Here is a 24,768-nt window from a genome sequence, read left to right as displayed (position 1 = left end):
CTGACAGGCGGCCCCTGGGCCCTGCTTTGCGGGGAGGGTTACAGGCAGAAGCTGCAAGCGCTAGTGGACAGCTGGCAGGGGCCGGGCTGCGTCCCCCCAGCCAGGTGTGGAAGGTAGGCAGCGGGCGAAAGAACGTACAGCCCCCTCCTCTGGGGGGGGGGGTCCTGGGTAACTTGCAAGAGCGGCTTCTGGTCCTGTGCGCTCCCAGCACTCCCTGCTCAGGCCTACTCAGTGGATGATGGGGTTCTGGCTTTGGGTTGCTGGGACAGAACGCCTGACATGAAGTTTATAGGAAAAGGTTTAGTCAGCCGACGGCAGGCTGGTTCCGAGGCAGAAGCATCCGTGGGAGAAAGGCCAGGTGGAGGAAAGTTGTGGAAAGGTAGAGAAGAAGGGGGGTGGGGGAACAGAGAGATAAGGGGGATAGGAGGGGAAGGGAGAGGCAAAGGGGGAGGGGAGGGATGAAGGGGGAGGGGAGGGAAGGGAGAGAGGCAAAGGGGGAGGGGGAGAGATGGAGGGGAGGAGAGGGAAGGGGAGAGGCAAAGGAGGACAGAGATGGAGGGGGTGGGGAGGAGAGGGGAGAGGAGAGGCAAAGGAAAAGGGGGAGAGATGGAGTGGAGGGAATGGGAGGGGAGAGGCAAAGGGGGAGTGGGAGAGATGGAGGGGAGGGGAGGGGACAGGAGAGGCAAAGGGGAAAGGGAAGAGAGAACACAGGGTGCAGGCTGAGATGGACCTTCCGGGGCATGCCCTCAGGGACCCACTTCCTTCCCCTACACAAGGGCTCCCTCCTCGCAGCCATTCAGCTAATGAACTCATCGTTGGATTAATCCACTTGATGAAGGTAGAGGCCTCCGGATCTAATCACTTTCCTAAAAGCCCGTGGGCCTGGACATTATGGGCCTTTGGGGGAACGTTCTGGATCACAGCCGCAGCAGCCCATTCTTCTTCTTTCAGTCGGGTCGCTAGTCCAAGGTTGTGGGGGTTTTAATAGTAGGAAGGGCGCCATGATCAGAGTCGTGCTAAGAGTGTCACCAGGGTGACATTTGTTACACACACAGAAATGCCAGTGCGTGCTCCTGGGAGACAGTTCCCTAAATTCTCAACCTATTGATTATTTAAATATATGTACTGTGTAACTCAACGTGATAGGACCATCTATCCTCTGATTTTTAAAGAAATTTAGAGCAGCAAAACTTGCACTCCAAGCAGATGTGTGGGAGTCTAGGGTCTACTTCTGACTTTACTATTTTTGTAGCTTGTATACTTCGATTTTCAATCCATTCACTTCTACTGTGGCTTTTGATATTTTCAACACATTTAGATTTGTGAAATATGTTGAAATTTTTCAGAAGCAGGACATTCTTTTCAGTTATTCGTTCTTTCCCTTTCACTGTTTTTAAATAGCAAGCAGGACAGCATAAACCATGGAGTTGTGAAGAAGGCAGCAGAGGTGTTTCCCGTCTGTCATACTTCAGCTGGCCTTTAGAATCTGACCATGAAAGACCAGCTAGGTGACTGAAGTCTGAGCTTCCTGGGGAGGCACAGTAACAAAGTCAGGACTGCGCCGTGATTCTGGGCCCGGGCTGAGCTGGGGCGGGGAGCTACCCAGACACCATCAGTCTCTACCAACTTCGCTTTTCCCCTTTCCCCTCAGTTCCAATAAATGCGCTTGTTGGGGGAGAGTGCACCTCTCACTTCTAGGATAGGATGGGAAGGAAAAGTGCTCTCTGCCCTTTCACTTAGGTAGAAATTTAGAGACTATGAAGAAATAGGTCAACTAGGTGCCTTCAAGGAAGGATAAGCCTGCCTGACACAAGGGGATCCTGCGGAGAACCTCCCATCGTAGGAAGCCCCTCCCCTCAACGCCCAGGGGCTTCCTGCCTTGACACACCTGCCACTGATACTGTTAGGACATGCCTGCCGGGACGCAGAGCCCCAGTGTGGTCCAGCTGAAGGTAAGTGTCCACCTTCGGCTCAAGGGAAGTAGAGTGAGCAGTCTTTGCTTCCCACGGCTCCCTGTCAGGCAGCAGCCTGGAGCTGAATGCGCCTGCTGGGGTGCATATGCTTCCCAAGTGTAACACCCAGCCATGTCCTCAGCACTCAGCCCTGGTTTCTGGAGGATTCAGCACGCTCTCGTCATCTTGGTGAGAACACTGAAGAAATGGATGTCATTTCCTGTGTTGGCATCCGCTCCCTGGCCCGTTACTATTCTAAAGAAGAAATGCTTTTCTTAGTCATTTAAAATCAAAATCCATTCTTACACGAGATGTCCTATATATAGTCGTGCCCAGGGATTGTAGCAAGATGGAGCCACGGGGGAGAGGATGGCCACCTTTGGCTTTCGTTTCGCCTGCCTCCATGTTCAGATTATTGACTCTTCTGCAAAATGCTGCTTTTTATAATCAGAAAACAAAACAAATATGACTTCTGAAACAGAAAGAGTTCTCCCATCACCATTTCAGCACCAATCAAGAACCAAAAGCAGCATGGTGGCAGACAGCAAACCTTGGTGAAAGGATGTCTTCCTAGCTTCTGGGTAGACAGGTGAAGGTGGCAGGTCGATATTTATCCATCATAGTCCTGACAACAAACACAGCTTTACAATTCTGCCTCTCGCTCTCCTTCCTTCGGTTATGCTTCGTTTCCGTATCTGAGCAAATTCCTGCAGTTCCTGATGGCCAGTAATATGCCAAACAAGAAAAAATAAGTTACTTTCAACATCATTTTATAAAAAGTCATATGCCCTGAGTATCTGTCATGTTGCTTCATATGAAAATTGTACCTTGTCACCAGTATGTCATACTTCAATTAGCTTTTTCCCATTCACTCACATTTGGCCTCCTAAAATATGAAGAATAAGAGACAGTGTGATTTTAATATCCTGGATTGATAATAGCTCTAACCACCATGTGCAGGTTCATTAGGTGGCATGGTCTGCGGACTTTGTTCTGGCGTGGTTTTAGAACCAGAGTATGCGGCTCAAATAAGACCTAAGGACCTTTAAGACTTCACTGCCCTTTCTGCTGCAATTTCCTCAAAGCCGTCACTTTCAGAACTTTGTACCTATGTGTTTAGAAGCAGGCTCTCCATAAAATCTTTAGGCTGAAAATAAGATTCCTCCAATAAATATACCGGGAATCAGTGAAATCTCACATTACTAATTTATTGTGTAGTTGCTTTGATGCTTTTAATGTTACAACATTGAGTAAGGAGAGGGCCCAGCAGAGGGTTTCTTTTCACTAAGCGGCTGTCTGAGTTTTGCAATGACTCCAGTGTCACTGCTGATACCCGAAGAGCTCAGTGGCGCTCTGCTCAAACTGTGTACTTGACTGATCTGATCAACCTCAGGGTCGGTCTGGATGTCACTTGCCTGGGTGATGGAAGCAATTAGTTCTACAGTGTGTGCCAGACCTCCCACCAAAAAGGAGATGCGGGGACAAAGATTGTGGGATTTGGAAATGAATTTCAAGATCAAGGGTAGTTCTCCATTATGAGATTTTTTCTTCCTTTTTCTTTTCTTTCCTTCTTTCATTGATCAACAGATTAATAAAATTCTTGTTTGGAAACTTCCTTTTTATGTATTTGGTACAGGGTCTCACTATGCAGCTCGGGTTTAGAGTGAGCCTCCTGTTCTTAGCCTCCCCAGTGCCTGGATTACAGCTGAGCACCACCACACCCAGACATGGTCGCCTGCTCAGCATGCCTGGGGGCAGGGCCAGCACTGCATGTGGTGCCAGGGATCGAACGCCAGTCCCTGAGCTTGCCTAAGCAAGTGCTTAGTCTGCTGAGCTATCTCACCAGCCCTTGTTTGGAAACTTTTAAACAAAAGTTTTCATCACATTTTAAAATGCCTAGTATATCGATCACCTTCCTCTTTCCTGGAGTAGAAGACACGGCCTTCACCACTCCAAAGAGGAGGAGATTCTTTCAGCTCCCTGTCTCCGGGTTTCAGTCCATGGTTAGCTGGCTCGGGGACAGAAACATTGTGGTACAAGGATCTGGCAGAGTGAAGCTGCCCACTTCCTAGCAGCCAGGAGCACAGGGAAGAGGCTCAGGAAGAACCAGCAGGGGAGGAGACTCCCCAAGGTCGTCCCAGCATGACCACAGGGCACACCCACAAGGGTGCTCTTCCACTCCAGGTGTCTCCCACCAATCCAGCTGCCAATTACATTCCACTGTCCCACTCAGTAAGAGTAGGACAGAATAACTGTCATCATATTCATTAATTATAGGATAATAGTATACACATGAAACATTCATCAATAAACCAGTACAAGTCTCTGAGCTAAAAGAGGTTTTGAACACATTTATTTAATCTTCTATATTTGCCCTCACTATGTCCTATCAATATTTGCTGACAGTTTCTCCCACTCCAGTTGTTTATTATACCTTTCCAGGGCATGAAAACCAATTTTAACCATAGCTCTAGTGCATTTTCAGTGGAACCAACAGCCACAGGCAAAGCACATTCCCATATAATGTTAACATCTGATTAAAAAATAAAATAGTCTTTGAATGGTTCACTGGATTTCAGAGTCCTATTGTATTCTATTTGAAAAGATTTCTTTCAATTAGCCTGAAACACAGGAAAGTTCATGTTTCGGTTACTGTGTAACTAACTCTGTCAAAGAGACCCAAATTAAGAGCAAGTATTAAAAATTTAGAAATAAAACAGACCTGTCAAGCAATGAAAAGTGGGGAAATTAACCCACTTTCTGTGCTATCAGGACCTTTCAAGCACCAGGGCTACAGGGCAGCCACAGATCCGAGGGTCGGTATTAAATTATCACGCACTTGTTCCCTGATACTTTGTATTCCTCAGATAGAAATCACCTTGTAAAGCATGATGATTAAAATATTGCAATGGAACTCAGTAATATTTAATACCTGTGCATCCAGAATGGTGTGTTTTAAAGTTCTGATCATAATGCAATTTTCTCAAAGCTGTTAAAGGATGGATAATGTCCCTCAATTTTCCAGTAGGTTTCTGCTTTGAATAAGTAAATAGTGGGTAATGGTTTGTGTCACAGTCCCCGCAACACCCCATTAAGCACAGAGCATGACAGTCTGGGCAGACATCTCTTTCACAGTCAGAACCTGACTTGGGACTTGGTGAGTCACTCATTTAGACCAGGCCACGTCAAAAATCTCATCTTTTCTTATTCCTAATTCCTGGTGCTTTCCCATCTGATGACACATTCTGAATCTTGGCACAGTGACTTCACTCTCTGACCTGCACTTGATACAGTCTAGGTACTGCTATTGAAAGAATCCTGAACTATTTCTTAAGCTGCTGAGCGGACAAGCAAATTAAACAGGAAATCCTAGATTTCAATTTTTTTGTGTATTTTTCTATCAATATGTAGTCAAAACAAATCACAATCATGCCTAGACCTATAACCAAATCAACAAAAAGTTTGAAACAGTTCTTCAACTCAAGGACACAAATTAATTTCATGTTTCACTACATGTTTGACTATATACACTTATTCCAAATCTCATGCACATGAAGTCAGCCACACCATCATAAATTCTGCATCAAATAATTGGATGCCCAATTTTTGTATGTCGAGCCTAAAATTTTGGAATTTCATTGCTGATATTAAAATTCAACTAATTTTTAACATTGAATTAAAATTCATTTTATATTATACTGAATATAACACTGGATTTTTATTAGGTATTGAACTAAAGTATAAATGTTTTGTAATTCCTTGAATGTTCAATGATGACTGAATATTCTGAGATATTAAAGATTCATTTCATATTCATACTTCAGCCCATATTTGTCTAAAGATTATGGACTGCAAGGTTTACAACATGCAGACAGTCACTGCTGGCTTTCTTCCTAAGCTTGAGAATCAGAGGTGTGTAGGTTCAACTAGCTTACCCTGGAGCTTCCCAAGAATCAAAGCCCCAGTAACCTTAGCATTCTTTCGGTACACTGATTGCCAGAGAATCAGAGGCCGCTAGGATTAGAGACATCTATGGGTCGCAGCCTCCGTTGCTCCCTGAAAGCTTGGATGCTACTGTAAGACTAATGTGTCCTCACAGGTCTGACACCAAATGCCCCAGATGTCCCGCACTCACGGCCGGCTCTCCAACTCTCTGAACACCACCCTGGCACCATGATTCCGTGTACTTCCAGCACGGGCCAAGGTGCTGATGCTCCCTGCATGCCAGCGGACACCTGTCCCTAAAGACAGGGGGCCCTCAACCCCTTCTTAAGGGGACAGTCTGCTACAGGCAGCACACAGAATTCAGGAAAAGACTTGCCGTGGGTTTGCCAGTTTATTACCAAAGTTCCCACTCAGGAGCAGAAAGGAAAAGAAACGCAGATGCACCAGGTGAGGTCTGACGGGACAGACGCACCTACACCACAGCACCTTGATGTGTCCACCGGACTACAGCCCTGCAAACCCCATCACTTTGGAGTTTTATGGAGGCTCCATTTTGTAGGAAATACTGAATGAATTCCTGGCAAGTGGACATTGAACAGTCAAAGGGGCAAAGGTAAGATAAGTTTCAACTCCTCTAATCCCACAGTTGGCTCTTGTAATGACCAGTACCTTTCTGAAGCTACCTTGTTTACCCAAAACTAAGGCCTCCCTGGAAAACAATCAATCTTGAAAACTAGAGATCAAAACAGCCAGCCTCACTCAGCCTGTCCTTGTCTCATTTGTCATCCTGTTGTCTCACTCAGGGCATCATTAAAGGATTGTTTTTAAGCTAACAAAGATAGACTCTTATCAAACAAACCTAGTATTCAATAGATAGGAGCTATTGGAATCTAGTTAACCATTTCCCTACTGAGGCAAAGGCAGGTTGGTCCAGTTATATTCTCCCCCCCTCCCCCCATGCAGGTAAAGCAAGCACGGGCTGATTGGGGGGTGGCAGTTTTGATTTCTCATTTGCAAGGCTGGTTATTTCCTGGGTAGCTCTTCTTTGGCAGGGGGAGGGGGGGAAGAGGCATCTCAAGGCCACCACCTTCTACCCATCTCATCAGCATGCAAAAAGAATCAATAGCCTTCATATTCTAAGTGTCTTAGAAGATCCTGAGTCAAGAACTGGAAACCAAAAACCAAATGTTACAGCAAAACCTGCTTCTATCTTTCTAATAAAAAGTGTTAGAGGCTCTGTACCAGGGACTGGGGCTGCAGGCTAATTGTATGTTTACTATTTTAACTGTCCCAGCTGCTTTGGTAGGAAACCAACAGCATAAGTTGTCACCTTGTGTTGCAGTATGCTTGCCTGAGTCTTCCACGTCAATGTTTTTCAACCTATTTTTCATGAGAGTCTTTCAGTTGTGTCCCAAAGCTATTGTGCCAACTCCAAGTCTTCTCTCCTCATCAGATTCCCCCCATTCTTCCTTCATTTCACACCTGCCAGTGAATCCTACCAGCGGTTCTGGCTGCTTTCCTGAATTTTTTAATCATCAAAGTGTGATTGTTTGCTTGTTTTTAACTTTTTTTTTTAAATCAAGGTATAACCTACATACAATGAAGTAGAAAAGTCTCAACTGTAGCACTCAATGAATATGCATGCATCATTAAGGGACTCTTTTTAAGCTAACAAAAATAGACTCTTCAAACAAACCTAGTATTCTCTAGGTAGGTGCTATTGTAATCTAGTTAGCTATCTCCCTACTGAGACGAAGGCAGGTTAGTTCGGTTGTCCTCCTTGTCTCTCTTAAAAACATAGTTTTTACAAAATTATTACCCACATTATTTTTCTTCTCATCACATCAATAAATGATTGCTGTAAAAATTCCCACACTTTAGAAGTGTGCAATTCAGAATAAGGAAGCGGCTCGGAAGCACGCTCCTGAGATCTTCTGCAAACGAGGGAGGAAAAACAGGAGCCATGATTATCTCTACGTTATTGAATCTTCTGAATGCCTCTAATTAGTCATTGTCACTCAGGAATTTTTCATGCTACTTCACAGAAGCACATAGCCCTAATGTAGTCGAGGCGACGGGTGGAATTCAGAACATCCATACAATTTCATAAGAATAAAATAAAATTGCATCTTCCTTTGCATTTTCTTCAGCGACGATCACATGCAACAAGCCACCGTAACAATAGCAGCGCCTAAGACTTTGTCACCACAGAAATTACTCATAGTTTTTATTTCCGATATCACTAGCTATCCATTGTGTTCACCAGTTGGACCTGCTCCAAGGTCCTCTTAGTATGCTCACCATGAAGGGCCATATTAGAAAGGTGTCATTTTCATTGTTTTATCAAATATGCAAAATATGACTTATTTTCGTGGAAGCATTTTATTGTATGAATTTAAGAATATTAGTTTGAACACTAAAAAGACATACGGAGGAAAACACCGAATAAGAACCTTCAGCCTGGATCGTCTCTAGTGACATACCGTGGCCTGAGAGAGTCACCACTTCCAGCAGCCTTTCCAGGCGACAAGGTACCCTGAAGTTGACCTGAAATCAGCCCGTTTACAAACTCCTGAGGGATGTGTTGAATGATTTCCATTTCCTCGAGAAAAACCTACTCCTGCAGAACGATCTGTACCTCCAGCCCGCCGGCGGGCTCCAACTCCCTGCTCTCCTGAGCCCGCCTGTGCTTCGGAGCGGCCCGGCTCACGGCGACTTCACTCGTTTACCTGGTAGATAGAGACTCACAGAGAAGAGGCCAGTCTTTCTTGTCTGAAATGATTCCAGTCTTTTGTAACCCTAGTAAATGTTACCTAATAAGTTCAGAGTAGCAATACAGTTTCGAGTTCTCTTCCTGTCATCTAATGCCGTGACTCTCTCTCCTCATTAAATACAGACACCGCTGCCGTGGAAGCACTGCTGCCGAAGGTAACTTGCACCTCTTCACAGGCTCACAAGAGCATCATAAGATGATTGGTTGAAACAACTGATGAAAGCAGAGTAAGATGAAAATGACACAGGCCTAGTCTAATTTTTTTTTTTTTTGTCAGAACTGGGGAGTGAACTAAACATTTAACTAAAAACACATGAATGCATAGTCATGAGCTAGGCAATGAAGGTAGGATGGAGACCCCCTCTGCCCACGGCTTCCCTGGTTGAAATTCAGTGTCATCTTTCGCACTTCAAGCTCCCTCTAACACATCACCTGTGATCTCCACATTCTTAAAGTGAAGTGAGGTCACAAAGATAGCTGTGAAGGAGAAGGGGTGTGGGGTCTCAAGCCTGACATTCCTCCTTCGGCTGACTTGCACGTAATTAGCCAGCAGGGAATATTCTCAGTGATGATGGCTTTGGAATCGCTGGAAGCATTTAGGTTGGGCTGCCCAGCAACAATACTCTCTCTTTCTCTTCTCATCCTGCACCACTGCTCAGCCTACCTACTTACACTGTACAGGCATCGACCAAGTACAGGCAGCTTTCCCATGTCTGGAGGAGGCCAAATAACAAGAGGTTCATAGGCGAGAGGAACAGGCTGAACTGCTAGGAGTAAAGTGGATAAGGAGACATTCGCTATTGTTGGGATGAAGTTGGTCACCTACAGCATCTGCCAGGGGCTTTTACAGAAAAAAGAAATGGTTGTTGGCCCTGGCCAGAAAATTATGTGACAGTCTGCTAGGAAAACTACCATCACAATGTGGTATGTAGATCTTTCACTCACTTCTAGAGTTTTAGATTCTCGCTACCCCAATGTTCTATGGAATTTCTGTGAAAAAAAAATCTTTTAAAATATGAGATTTCTTTTACACAAAGACTAGAGAGCTTTTTAATGAAAACGTAACCAGACACAGAAGTGTGAAGCCGGTGCTTAGGCCTCGCTAGACAGTCTGCACACTGGCACTGCCACTGCGTGCCTCCAACTGGCGTGGACACTATTTGCCACTGCTCGCCAGCAGTGTGACACACTGACATGTCCACAAGCTCAAGTTAGATATCACATCTGCTCAAGCCAGGGAGCTACTGGAAAATATATTTAAAAGGTATAGGCTTCGAGACTTCCCTTTACAAGAAGGTAACTTTTGCTAACTTCTCTGTTGTTAGAAAGTGTCTGGATCAGCCTTCAGAAAACCTCGCAGCTCGGTACAGAGACTACATTTTTAGAAACCTGAGTGCAAAAAGAGCGGCTCAGTACACAAATCTGCCGGCTTTAGCCCCCAAGCTTGTGAACTCTCTGAGCTTCGAGGGAGCAATTTTGTGCAGGGCAAGGTGGCCTCATGCAGGCAGGAAGACAGAGCCACCGCCCAGACCAGGTAGCCGGGGCAGCACACCTTGGCTTCCCCGAAGCACCACCTGAACGCAAGTTAGGACCTTTCATGGCAGCTCTGTGAGTGGCAGCGTTCCACGCAGCTCCTGGACTAGGTGGCCCGCCCTGAGCACTTGCTTCCCATTCTCTCCAGCTGAAGATAGAGCAGTGTCTCTTCTGGGAGGTGGTGGAGACAGGTGAGACCCTCTCTACCTCCACCATGCTCTAGTGCTGCAGAAGGGATCTCACGCAGGACCCTGACTGGGTTGGTACACAGGACTGGAAGAGCAAGTGCGCATGACTCTACCTACACCAGGCCCTGGCTACAGAAGGTCCTGCGGTCATGCCCCATTATGGCGTCTGCCTGCATGTCTTCCCAAAGCCTCAGACACTCATAGGTGGAGCTTCTGGGAGCTGCCTGGGGCGTGGGGGTGTGACACTCATGCATCAATTAGTCTGCTAGTGAGTTGGGGGGTGGCGACCGGTGAAAGAGGTGGGCCACCAGGGGCGTTTGATCGCTAAGTTCCCCCTCTCGCAGCTAGCTGACTATGGACTGAAACCACTGAAGAATGAGCCAAAATAAATTTGTCTTCCTAGAAGTTGTGGGTGTCGAGTACTGTGTCTGGGCCTCAAGCAAGACCCTAAGGCGTAGCCACAGGTTCAGATGCACGCGCCACCACAAGCAGACTGCTTGCAGCTCCACCACGCTGGGACATTCAAACTGGGCCTCTCACAAGCCCCTCCAGGGCTGCACTGGACGCAGGGCCTTTGAGGAGGTAACTGGGGTCGAGTGAGGGTATAAGTCGGGGTCCTACTGGCATAAGAAAGGTGACCTTGTAAGATGAAGATGCGCAGGGAACACTCACGTGCACAGGACAAGCCTCCGAGGACCCAGGAGAGAGACCACGTGCAGGCCAAGGACAGAGCCGCTCCAGCAAGCAGCCTCAGTGGCACCTTGGCCCTGGCCTTCCATCGCTTTCTGTCTCCTGAAGATGGAAGGAAGCATCAGCGAATGCGCGCAGAATGTGTTCCTCGAAAGGAGCTTGGAGCCCCCGGCGTCGGCACTCCAACTCTTCTCCTTCTCTGCAAAGAGCCCCTGATGGAGCACCTCCGTTCTCCCACCATGCCAACCCGTCCCAGGGTTGTCGTCCTGCAGATGAGACACTCCAGTTAAAGACACTCAGAATTCAGTGAATCGTACTTTGCCAGCTTGTTTACAAATTGAAATGTCATTTGATTCTTGGAAATGTTTTTCTGCTTCCATGGAAGTGAACTGCAAGATTTCTGACTAGGAGTTTCTCAGTGGACCAGAGTAAGACAATATTTTAGGCATTATATCAAGGATTTAAAACTGAAATGGACCTTTTTTTTTTTTTTTTTTTAAAGCTTTTAATCTAGTGTCCGGCAGGCCAAGAGAAAATTTGCCCCACAAAGAGCTCAGATATGGTTCCCAATGCAAAAAGAAATAAAATGCGGGGCAGGTAACTAGAGTTCGGAGGGGATGTTCATAAGGCAGAAAAGGATGGACCAGCGGTGGCTGGCACAGGCTGCGTCCTGTGCCCTTCAAGTAAGTACCTCTGTGAAAAACGGCGAGCCCTGGCTTCCGTCCTCAGCAGCTAGAGGAAACCCAGACTTTGTGACCACCGACCTGGTAAAGTAAGAGGCATGAAAGCACCACGTACCGGCTGCTCCCTGCTACGCTGTCCAAGATGGTGTCTGCTTTGCAGAAGCTGTCTGCAAATCAGAGGGTAAGACAACTCGAAAGCAGCCTCCCCTGAAGCACTATTTCCGCCCATCTTTGAGCCCAGGTTTGCATCTGTGGCATGACACAGCTCCGCCTTATGTGACAGAACAGGCAACTGAGACCCAGAGCACAAGCTGAGGCTTTCGCTGGGTCAGCAGCAAGTTCTTCTGATCACCATTGCCAAGGCAGGGCTCAATATTGGTTAAACCAAAACTTTAGCGGCAACCTCCAAGACCACTTGTGGTGTGAAAAATAACTTCATACTGCACCTTTCCCCCAACACAGAAATAGTAAGTAGGCCTTTCTCAGGAGGGAGGAACGGCCCCCAGTCAGCAGAGCATGTAGCCCCATATCTGAAACTCCGTCCAGAAGCCACACAGCTCAAATTTGGGGCTTCAGGAAACCCCAAATTGTCATCTCAAACACACCAAGGCCCGTGTTTTCAGAGAACTTTGAACCCATATGTTTCTGATTCCCTTGAACAGTGCTGCCCAAAGGCTTTTACAAGCTTTTCTCAGGCAATTTTTTGTATTTCAAACTTGAGAGTGATAGTTAACCAAAAATAAACCAAATATAAACCCCTACCTATGAGGGATTAATTTCAACTAAAGACCACAGAAATGCCTTTTACAATGAGAGTGGCGGGTTTCTGGGGTTTGCAGGGCTGTGGGCTTGCGCTCGCCTTTGCCGCTCCTGTTCTGCTCTCTATTTCCTCCGCCCAGGGCAGATGCAGGTTTTCATCAGAGAGAGACAGGAATCTCAGTGTCCCTCTGCCATACCCCTGCTCTAAAACAAAGATGTTCTCATTATTAAACTTTGTTTCAAAAGATTATATTTTAAAGCCACGCTTTTGTTTTCAAATGGCCCAGGAAATTGGTCAGTGATTTTGTTAGCCTTTCTGGGTGGATGCTACAATTACAATGTAAAATTAAAGATTTCTCTTTGAATTCAATCCCTTTAAAGCATTCACAGATTCTAATAGCAACATCTTTTACCCAGGGGATTTTAAATTCTTATTTCTAATATCCACTGGCTTTCAAAAGCAAATTCTAGACCAAATATTTGGAGTAACTTGAGTTTTGTCTATATACCATCTTCTTATTCGTGTAAAGGAGGTTTACAGAAGTTGGTCCCTCGAGAGAAATAATGTCTTACCAACCATAAAACCAGGTGCACGGGAGCATTGGTGAGCAACCAGCATTCAGCTGGGGCTTTCCTGGGGCCCGGGAAGTTTTCTGGACTTCCTCCAGCAGGAGCATGAAGTAAATCCCCATCTGCTGTGTTATCTGGTTTTGGTAAGGTCCAGTGGAGAGTAATAACGCTGGCCAAATTGCCTCCATATACATACAGATATAGATGGAGAAACGCGGCTCTGCAGAAAAGTAAGCTGCAATCAAAGAGGCGGTCCATAGCACCTCAGTAGAAGGCTTAGGAGCCCTCACGTCCCTGACACGCGCGCCTTCACGGCAGTCCCCGGACAGGTGACATCTGGCTGGGACACCCTCCCTGCCCAGTCACCCCCACTGCACCCTCATTACCCACCCGCACAGCCCACTCGTATTTTAGAAGGATCTGGGAGGGCCAAAATCATAAAGAAATAGATTTTTCATTTTCACCTAATTTAGACTTCATGGTATTATCAGAAACTGACCCTTTTGAGTGGGAAAAGATAATAGTCTCCAAATTAAGTAAAAAGCGATAAAGATTTTTCATTTTCACCTCATTTAGATTCTAAGCTACCATAAACTGATCCCTCTGAATAGGAAAAGATAGCATTCCTCAAATTATGAATGCCTTCATTTTGCCACAAAATGTGAGGGCTGAGATTTTAAATAATTGCATCCACTTTTTTCCGTGGCCATGAGGAAGATTATTTGCCCTTCTCTGCAGTCTTCTAGCTCAGGGAAGGCTGAAGGTTTTCTGCTGCTGGAATAGCTGCTCTGGAAGTCGGAAAGCCCTTTGAGCCTGCCTCACACCCATTTATGTCATAGAGCTTTGTATTCCTGTCCCATCAGCGACACTTCATCCCTGCACACAGTGTGATCAGAAGAGGGGTCAGAAGGGCACAGGAGAGAGGGCTGGAGGTGCCCATCGCTCCTCGGAGATCTGCCAGCGCTCAGGCAGGCTTTCCTCCTTAACCTCTCTGTGTGCTTTCATCTGCCCCATGATCCACCAGCCAAGCGCTGCTGCCTTGAACGGCAAATGTGGCAGGATGGGCCAGAGCCTGGTGGAGCCCTCCAGCCCACCCGCGCGAGCTAAGCCCTCAAATCGTTTCCTTCTCCCAATGCAACACCTGCTCCAGGAGTAAGTGGACCCTACATTCCACACAACCATCCAGAGGAGGAGCTATGCAATTTGGGAAAGTACTTCTGCCATTTTAGAGGAAGAAATTTATACATTTCTTAGCAAGATAAAAACATATTTCTATTTCTCTGCAATTCTTTTTTGTTTGGGGAGTTTTAGGTTTTTTTTTTTCTGTTTTACTCTTTAATTGTTTAATCAGATGGGTTGGGCAGATTTGTGCTTCACAAACCAGCTCTGTAAGTTCTCCTTCAGTACTGACGAAGTCCCATCAGCCACCTTCAAGAGTTGACATTGCTTTTGTGGAATAGCAAATGCTTGGGAAGAAAGCTGCCTCACAAGCATGTTTTAGGGTCTTCAGGGTGAACTGGTCTTCAGAAGACACGATGTTCTCCAAGAAGTTTGCAGTGTCTCAGCTCAGACGTTTGGGGTCCCAGGTAGATGTGCAAGCGCACGACTCTTTGGGCCTGTAGATTAATCTCATTTTCTCTCTTCCTTATGACCTGTCCAAGCAAGGACTCTCTGCGTGGCTCCACCTGAAGCACAGACTAACTGTAAGTTCCAGTTGCATTTCTCTTTCCCAACTAGACAGCCCTAAAGCGCTATTCACTTGCCCAGTCTAGTTAGTCTAGCAATCAGAGGAGAGGAGGCCCTTCAGTTGCAACCAGCATTTTCCCTGCTTCTGGTCCCACTACAGTCAAGGCCACCAGGAAAGAAAGCTCTATTTCTTCTCCTAATGGCACAGTTAATGTCTCCCGCAAGCTGCTATAAGAGGAGAGAGAAAGGGGCTGACATCACTATACCTGGAAGTATTGTGAGATAGATTCACACTGACAATGCAAATAGTCTGCTCTGTCCTCTGAGGACAGATTGAGCTACAAAATGTTTTCAAGTTCCAGCACAACCACCAAGGGCATGGAAGACACACTTCTCCAGCTTAAGACCTCAGACACATGAGGCAGGATGGAAGGCTGGCTCACTGCTGAACTTAGAGATAAGATTGTCATGAAATTCCCCTTGCATAAGAGAAATACCTGGTTAGTAACCTGTTGATACTCTTATTCCTCCTCGAGTGAGTTGTGCAAGTGGGCTATAGGGTATGGAGGGAAGGGAGAGAGTTGGTGGCCACATGAGTCTGAGTAGCTCTACCTGCCCTGCCCATTTGCAAAGTGTGTGCATGGAGGAGAGGAAGAGGGAGAGAAGGATGAAGGGAGGGAGAAAGGGATAGGGAGGAAGGAAGGAAGGAAGAAAGGAAGGAAGGGTGGGAGGGGGGATTCATGAAATATTACGTTGAAATCAGCCCTAGAAACCTGGAGTCCTAGACCTTTCTCCCTAACAAGGTGTATTTCACTCCACCCTGGTATGTCGTTCCCCATGGCATGGAGCTTGCGCGTAGGCCAGCTGCAAAGCACTTGCCTAGCATGTGCTAGACAACGGCTGCAAGCCCGAGCACGGCAACACAACAGCACAAATTCCCAGGACAGACAAAGCCATTTTATGAACAAGATCACTTTCCTCTCTGGACCCCCCAATGAGGAGTAATAGAAACAAGGTAAAAGAAGACCAAAGGGTTCTACCAGCTCAGGTATTAAGCAACTGGTAAAGGCTTTATACATCTCTGACTCAGACAATCAGCAGAATAAACAAGTTGCAGGCATTTAATGCTTTCATACCCTGGCAAAGGAAAGAATTAAAAATACTTCAATGCCTTTGTAATTTTTCCTTTTGAGTAATAATTATTCAAGCCAACTTCTAGGGATTGGAAATTTAGTTTCTCCCTTCAGTACCAGCTCAGCTAACTTTTGCCAACTATAAGGAATTGTAATTTGCAATTTGTAACTATAAGGAACACCTTAAGCCAAACTGCTTGTCTGTGTTTATGTACTCAGCTTAAATTACACTCGTTTGCATTCATAAATATGTAATATTATCATGTTTTGGAGTCATTTGATGTTTTGGTAATCATATCCTAAAAATATGAGCTCTACCAAGTCAGCATTCCTTCATTTTACAGATTTCTACAGTGCTGTGCAGCCCACAGACTTCTAATAAACAACTTGAATTCTTTAATTGAATGATCACCCAGTGGTAACAGAAAAAGGAATAAAATTCATCAAAGAGATAGAAAACAGACAGGAAGCCGAGCCATGGATGAAGTCATTTGCTTGAATGGAGATGAGGGCCTCAAAGAATAACAAGTAGAGCTGCTGGCGCTCCGTGGGGTGCTCTCCATCCGTCTCTGTCTCTCTCTCCCTCTTGTTCCCTCCAACACCCCCACCGTTTCTTGCTCCTTTTTTCTCCCTCCAATCTTGATCTCCAAATGAAACACAAATTGTGTCTCTTGTTGTTACTGTATAACTGTAGAACCTCAGGGATCCATGGAAAGAACATTTGCGTAGCTGAGCTTTCTTTTCGACTTTTTTCTTCCCATGTTACAGATCGGAGATGGAGCACCCCTGGCTGGAATGATATTGGGGTGAAACAGCTATTTTGCAAGCTGTTTCTTGTACAGAGGTAGGAGAAGAGCAAAGATGGAGCCAGAGGCTCCCAGGACGTGAGGAGGGACACCCAGGGTCAGCTATTTCATGGGTTCTCAGTTATGATCACAAAGTGTTCTCTCGGAGGGTATAAACTGCACCTTTTTTAAACAACTGCATATTTTTAAAAAGAAAAGACAGTTTTAGAAACACTCATATCCTAACAAGTTTCTAATAAGCAGCAGCCTGCAGCAGCTGGTGCGACACCACACAACTGAGCATTCGGGTTTACTGCAACCAGCTCGCGCCTGCTCAACACGGAGGATCTGACAGATTTTCAGAAATGTTCCCTGAATCATAATTGAGGAGCACCAGTTGGTGAGTGCGCATGCCAATTCAGCCAAGAGTGAGTGCTCATTCCCTAACGTGGTGCTTCCAGGAAGAGAGAGTTCGCAGAAAAGTGATGAGCAAATATTTGTTGACTGAATGGCTCATCACTTGCTGCTTCCCATTTCTTGATTATTCACTAAAAACTGTTTACTGGAAATGTCCCCCGCGCAGTCCTTCACACTCTAGTGAGGGTCTGCTCATTTGCTTTGACACTTGTTTCATTTAGAATAACAATCCATAAAACAGGGTCATTTCCTGAGGAAGCTTTTCCAGGCCAGAAGCATCCAGAATGGTCAAAGAAATGAAAACAGCCATCACAAAATGTTGAGCTGCACAGTGTCATTTCAAACTAATCTCTCCAAGCCATTTTAAGCCTTTCCACAGTAGCTGTGACACTTCCTTCACCTCTTTTCTGCTCACGGCAGAGCTGAAGGCACTGGCGTGGTAAGAACTCCAATACCGCAGTAGATAAGGAAGCAGGCTGCCCAACCACAAAGACTGGGGTTCCCCTTCATTCTGTGCGGCTGGGTGTGCAGGACCAGCTTCCTATTGTGCAGCCTGACAATCCCATCACAGGAAGACCACGCCCAGAGATAAGAACAGGACCCATTGTACAAAGCTCAGAAAGAGCAAAGCTAAAATTGCACAACTTGTCACCACTTGCTTTGTGTGTTGGGGGCATTGTGTGTCTCCAGCTTTGGATAAGTAATGGCAGTCTTGCTATCTACAAAACCCAGTAATAATAATAACCTTTTTTGTCTTCTGTTTAAATAAGCACAGACGGCTAGAGTGACTCTGCGGGGCAGACTTCTCCCGGGAAGTTTTCCCTGCGTGACTCACACGCACAGTTGATTGGAAAGAGTTCCAGGAAAGAAGGGGCCCGCAGGGCGCGACAGGTGCAGAGGCCGGAGCCGGGCCACAGGACAGTCCGCTGTTAGCTTTATACGGCTCTGCAAGGAATTTGTTAGCTGCGAAGGGCCACAGTTGTGTGGACGGAGCAGCCTGGTAACAGAAGCAACACTCCTCATGCTGGGCCCTTTCTGAACGAGGAACTGTGAATGGTCCTCCTCTGCAAGACGCGAGCAAGGCCCCGCCCGGCCGTGGAAGGAAAGTGACAGCGGTTCCAGGCCGGTTACGACTTTGGCAGGGAGAGTGTTCTACCTTGATACTTTTTTAGAAAAGCAGTTATTGATATGGAAGAACAAATAAAAGTTTATTAAAAAAAATGCCTGCATTTACATTCTCGATTCTTTACCAAGCACGTAAACATAGTGAAATAGGGGGAAACAAAATCTTAAGACTCTTCTTAAAACTTAACCTCAAAGCGCTTCCCAAAATCCCAGCTGAGGCCCTGGTCCTACTTTCCTGCCTAGTCCCTGGCCCCTACCTCGGGCCTGAGCCCGAGTCCTCTAGCAAGTCGGAGGTGCTGGCCCAGGAAGTAGACCTCACACCAAAGGGCTTTCAGGCACAAGTAATGTAAAGCGGAGGCAACCTGCGCTGGCTGTGCGGGAGGTCAAAAGGCAAAAGGGGTTGAAAGCTAACAAAGCACACTTCACCTGAACCACGAAGGATTTCACACAGCTCTGGCGGGAGGAATTTCTACCTACTGTGGAAATACTTTGATGGGAGCAAGGCTAAATAAGTAAAATACTGTAATGAAAGATAAACTTAAGTCATTTTTAAGAAAATGGATGCACTGTGAAGCCATAATGTTAAGTGAACCAAACCAGACACCCAAGTGTAAATATCACACAGGTTCTTACACATGAGAAAGTCATGATATAAATATAAAGAGCAAAATAAAAGATACATCATGGGAAATAGGGTGCTAGATATTTTGCAAATGGGAGGGATTCAAAAGACGCAAAGGGGACCGGCCAATTAGCTCAGCGGATTAAAGCGCCTGCAAGCAGGTTTAGGGGCCGGAGATTCTATCCCAGGCCTGCCGAGCCGGCCCCGCCCCTGGGGCACGCTGAGCTGGCAATGGAGACTGGGCATGGTGGCACACGCCTGTAATCCCAGCGCTTGGGAGGCTGTAAACAGGCGGCTCACTACAGTAGTGAGACCCTAAATACCCTGGAGACCCTTCCCTAAAATGAGAGAGAGAGAGAGAGAGAGAGAGGATAAACATTAATTAAGGTTCATTACGCGCATGCCAACTGTCATGAAGCATGCAACCCTTCTGGACTGCAGCAAGCATGGGCTAATTAAGCTAAAAATGAATCTTGGTGAGCGATGTTGCACATAAGCTATCTGGAAAGAAAAGAGGTTAAAAAAAAAAAGACAGCTTCCTTGTGAGAAATGGTTCAGAGTTTTAAAAGCTGGGATAGGCCTCGAGCCAACATGTGCTGGGAAGTGAGGCCTGGTGTGTGTGGGGAGAAGCAAACCCTGGATGTTTGCGATTTCACTGTGTCTGTACCTAAGCTGCCACGTCACACTCTCGGCCAGCCTTGTGTGTATTTCACACTTTATCCCCTCAAAATAAAAATTTACAGACAAGGGAAATTCATTTTAATCAATCAGCTTGTTCCCCCTTATTACTGCTGCCTTGACTCTGAATTAGTTCAGGCAAAACCCAGGCCTGTGACCATGACTCCTGGGCTCAAGATGCCAAGGCCATGCTATGTGAGAAAGAAACACGGTGTCACTGAAAGGAGAAATAGCACCTGACCATGAAAACTGAATCCTGCAAACAGCCAGGCGATCTAAAGCTTCCCAGACAGTCACCAGCAGTGAGAATGACAATGTTTTAATGACATAGTATACTTACATAGCTCCTTTCAAATTCCATCATGTTAATCAACACAACATGCCCACAAAGTAAGAAGGAATGCATATTATTCCCATTTTGAATAAGAAAATTGAGACAGTCACCAAGGTCCATGCTTCCCCCGTCTTTGGACCTGGGATCAAACACCCAGGCGTGATGGTCATTCATTGTCTGGGCTCCCCCTGACTGAGCCTGGGCAGTGAGTGGCCTTTCAGTGGCCCCAAGGAGGGGAGACTCTCTGGGCGGTTGCCACATCTTGGGCTTCTTCCACTTTCTGCCAGCGCCTGGTGGGAACACTGCAACAGCCCATGGGGACCTTCAGAAACAGTCTGGATCTCCTCAAGCCCTTCCTCCTTCAGTTCTGAGTCTGTGCCTCACCTGGAAGGCAGAACATGAATCACATCATGGACTCAGAACTGGACAATAGACATCTGTTCTGGTTTCCTCTGCTCTACCCTCATCTATGTAGTTCTGAGAACCTAGAATCTCCTTGGCTCTGTCATTGGAGACTTTTCTACTCGACCTTTACATCAGCCCTTCATCGAAGCTGTCCTCCTGTTGGGGAGCTGACCACGTTTGTACAAGGCTCAGGTGCTTCCCCCTGTATGCAGCCTTCTCCCTCCAACTTTGCAGCTACCATGGATCCCAACCAAAAAGCAAGTCCACCTTCCTTTAGACAAGCCATCCTTTTCTTTCACTTACTGGGAGAACGCTACTCAAGCCCAGCACCACCAGTGAACCTTTGGCAGAGGATACATAATGTACACAGGGAGATGTCTGAGCCTGGCTAATCTGTGGTTTAGGGAGATGTTAACGCCCTTGCAGCAAGCTTTGTCATAAAGTGCCTCCACCTGTGTCCTTGAATTTGTAGGTGAGCTGTTTGGCCTCTCTGAGTACTTTCATTCCCCCCACCCCATCTAGCAAATTCACTAACATCACCCACCATGCAAGCATATGTAGAAGTTGGTAATTCCATTGTAGAATCTGCCTGAAAATTCATACCCCAGTTTCACCGTTCTTTCTTTTGGCCTTAAAATGAGAACAAGTGAGTTTTTGATCATCGACCACTTACTGTGAGCAGCAAACATAATCTTTTTACAGGCAGTGTAAACACTAGCCACTCTTGCAATGTGGTTAGACTCTTAGCAAACTAATGTTCTTAAAGACCCTTCTCCAGCCACAGTGAAATTCACAGATTTTGAACTTAATGGCAGTAGTACTTCCTTAAGAACAGTGTCTTAAACCAAACTGCTTACCAACAATTTGTCCAGTCTGAATTACCTCACTGTCTTGTGTGCCGTGGCCCATGGATTCTGCAGACCAATTTCTCAGCTTATAGCTCATCCAACCACAGGGCTCAGAGCTGTTTACACTCCAGTGATGCCTGGCTTCCTCTTTCTAGCCCAGACTTCTCTGAATTCCTGGCTTATGCAGCCAGTGATGTACTTGGCATCCTTAGTTGTAGTCATGTGATAGCGTCATTTCAAATCAATCTGTATGAAATCGACCACCTGATTTGATTTCATGCAAAGGAAAATCCAAGCTAGAAAAAATTAAATTCTTCTGGAGTTTTAATTTAGAAGATCTTATTGTAGTCAAAGATATTTCTGCAATTAATTGCATGGGTTAGTTTTTCCCTTGTGGCTTTTCAGGTTTCCTCTGTGAATATGCATATACACATAGACACACACACATACATACACACTTGGATGTGTAGCTGAAGTACTTTCTCATTACCAGAACAAAATACCCAACACCTACAACCTCAGCAAAGAGACCTCTATTTGGACTCACAGTTTTGGGAAGTTCTGGCTCATAGCTGGTCGGCAGCACTACAGGACGGGCGTGGTGGCCGTGTGGTGGGGTGAGGCAGAGAGGGCTGCTCAGGTCATGGTGGTCAGGAAGCGGAGAGAGCAGGGAAGAGCCAGGAGGAAGCTGCACCCCGGTAGGGCCCAGCCGGTCAGCAGGCCTTGTCCCCTGACAGCACATTTAGATGTGTGTTCATCCCTGGATTACCCCGCCTGTGAGTCTGTCACCCCCGGGAGCCAATCTCCTTCCCAAACCCCAACCCCTCAGTGCGTGAGACTTCTGGGGGATATGCTACACACAAGCCAGGCCAACATGTGCAGACATTCCTTGGAAGGATTCCTGCCGAAAGGGAAATTTTGTTGGTTTAATAACTCAAAGTTGGAATGCTAGGTATTTTTTCAAATGAGGCCTTTGATTTTGTCATCATAAAGCTTTTTTAAATATCATAGACAAGACACTATGGCGCTGCAGATGCCAGTGTGAGCTTTAGGAGACCTGTGATGCAACAGTAAGAACACTATCAGAGAATCCACTTTGCTGGTTCAAGGCCTGTTCTTATATGAGTTAACTGATAGCTTCAAACCAGGTACTTTTAAATTTGTTTATGAATTTAATTTTATTTATTGGTACAGGATCATACTATGCAACTTGGACTCATAGTGATTCTCTTGTCTCAGCCTCCCGAGTGCTAGGATTATAGACATGTGAGACTATACCTGGTTTCAGGGCCAGAATGATGCACTGGGGATTCCAGGGCCCGCATGGCAGATCCTACCAGGGATTAAAACCAGGTCCTTGTGCTTGCCAGGCAGGCACTTAGAACACTGAGCTATCTCCCCAGCCCCAAACCAAGTACGTTTTTTATTAAAGAAAAAGTAGAGGAAATAAGCTGTTCCATTATATGTCCTGACGGCATCTCCTACCTTTATCATCGCTCTGCATGGCCGCTCCATCCCAGGTAGCTGACTATAGTGCTCTGAAGATACCCAAGCTCAAACACGCCCTGTTCTCTTGTCACAAACCTGGTCACTCCTCGTGTCTCCTAAGCTTCTGCAATGTTCTCACAGATGACTAAAGTCGATATAATGGAACATTTTATGTACAGTGGGGTTTTCTTTCCTTTTTGATTTTTTAAAGAGGATAAAAAGTAATGATAATAAAAAAGACCAAAAGAGCAAATATTATGTCTGTGTAGTTAAGCAGATATTAAACTGTGAATTTGTATTTAAGTTAGTTCCCCCTAAATTCTCTCTGATCACCTCCCATTGATGCACCTGGGGTCTTCCAGGCAGACTAGTTCACCCTGGTTACCTGTTCCACCCTCTCTAGATCAAGAGAGAAAGAGAGGGTTCAATCTCCAGGCCTGCTGTGCCAGCCCTGCCCCCAAGTGTGCTGAGAGGGCAATTGAGACTGGGCGTGGTGGTGTGCACCTGTAATCCCAGCTCTTGGGAGGCTGTAAACAGGGAGATCACTATGAGTCCAATCTATTAGTAAGACCCTGAATACCAATACAGAGAGAGAGAGAGAGAGAGAGAGAGAGAGAGAGAGAGGACACTCTCATAGATCTGGGTCTAGCAAAGAGTCTCAGCTTACTGGGTCTGTACCTACCGAGTTTGAACTTATCTAGATGTGCCTGGCTTGGGTCTGGCTGCTGTGCTCAGCTTCTTCCTGCTGTATCCCATGGAAATGAACCCACTGTGCCCCTCTGTCAAAAAGCTGAGCTCCTGGATTAGCAGGGTGGTTCTGGCCCCTCATCTCTCCGCAGGGACTTCAGCAGCAGAATTTCACACCAGGCCTGTCTGATAGAGGAGATTCCCGTGCATGTGGGGATGGTCCCCTGACACACACACACCTGGCCTGGGCTGGAGCTGGAGGGGATCTGGTGAGCACAACAGGAAGTTTTCATACATGCCGGGCCAATGACAAAAAAGAAATGAGACAGAATTTCACTAAACAAAAAAATATGAATTTGACAGTATTTGTTGTATTGCATAGTGTTGTCTTCAAATTAGTTGTTTAGAATACCAGATATATGCATGCAAAACTGGGAGAAAAAGTTATAAGAAATTAAAAAGAAAAAAAATTAAGCATTGACTGCTTCTTGCCATAGACCAGCAGAAATCAACTGTACAATTATCCGCGCCACCTGAAATATATTTTTTCACTTTCCAAGCTGATTAATAGGACATTTTCAATAATTAATACATTGCACATTGTTATCTTCTCAGCAGTCATCCACAGCACAAGAAGCAGTGAGGACATCCCGTCCAAACACTACTGCTACAAATCCTTCCTCTCACTGAACCAAGCTATAAATGCTTCAAATTTATCATCTTTTATAGCTGAGTAATACTCCATTGTATAAAAATACCACATCTTTTTCAACTATTCCTCAGGTGACAGGCATCTTGGTTGTTTCCAAGATTTGGCTATCACATATTGTGCTGCTATAAACATAGGTACACATATATCACTATGATAAGACGTTTTCAGTTTCTACGGGAAAATTCCCAGTAGAGAATAACTGGCTTGAATGGGATTTCTAGTCCTAGTTTCTTAAGGAGTCTCCACTGATTTCCATAATGGTTGTACCAGTCTATATTCCCACCAGCAGTGGAGGAGAGTTCCCTTTTCTCCACAAACTCTCCAACATTTGTTGTTGGTTGATTTATGATAACCATTCTTTCTGGGGTGAGATGGTATCTCATTGTTGTTTTGATTTGCATTTCATGGATGGCTACTGATGTGGAGCATTTTTTCATATATTTATTTGCTTCTTTAATTTTGTCCCCTGAGAAGTATGTGTTCATCTCAGATGCCCATTTCTGGATTGGGTCCTTAAATTTAGGGGCCCTAATGTATTTCAGTTCTTTATAAGTTCTAGAGAGCAGACCTTTGTTTGAGTGCTTATTAGTTATGATATTTTTTGAAATTTGTTGGTTGTCTTTTCACTTTGTTGGTAATTTCTTTTGACATGCAAAAACTTCTCAATAAGAGTTGGTCCCAGTTGTCAATTCTTTCAAGTGTTAACCATGCGATTTGATTTTTATTCATGAACTCTTTGCCTATCCCTATGTCTT

The sequence above is a fragment of the Octodon degus genome, unplaced genomic scaffold, assembly GCF_000260255.1.
Source record: "Octodon degus isolate 3935 unplaced genomic scaffold, OctDeg1.0 scaffold00039, whole genome shotgun sequence".
NCBI lineage: Eukaryota > Metazoa > Chordata > Mammalia > Rodentia > Octodontidae > Octodon > Octodon degus.
This window is presented reverse-complemented; position numbering follows the sequence as displayed.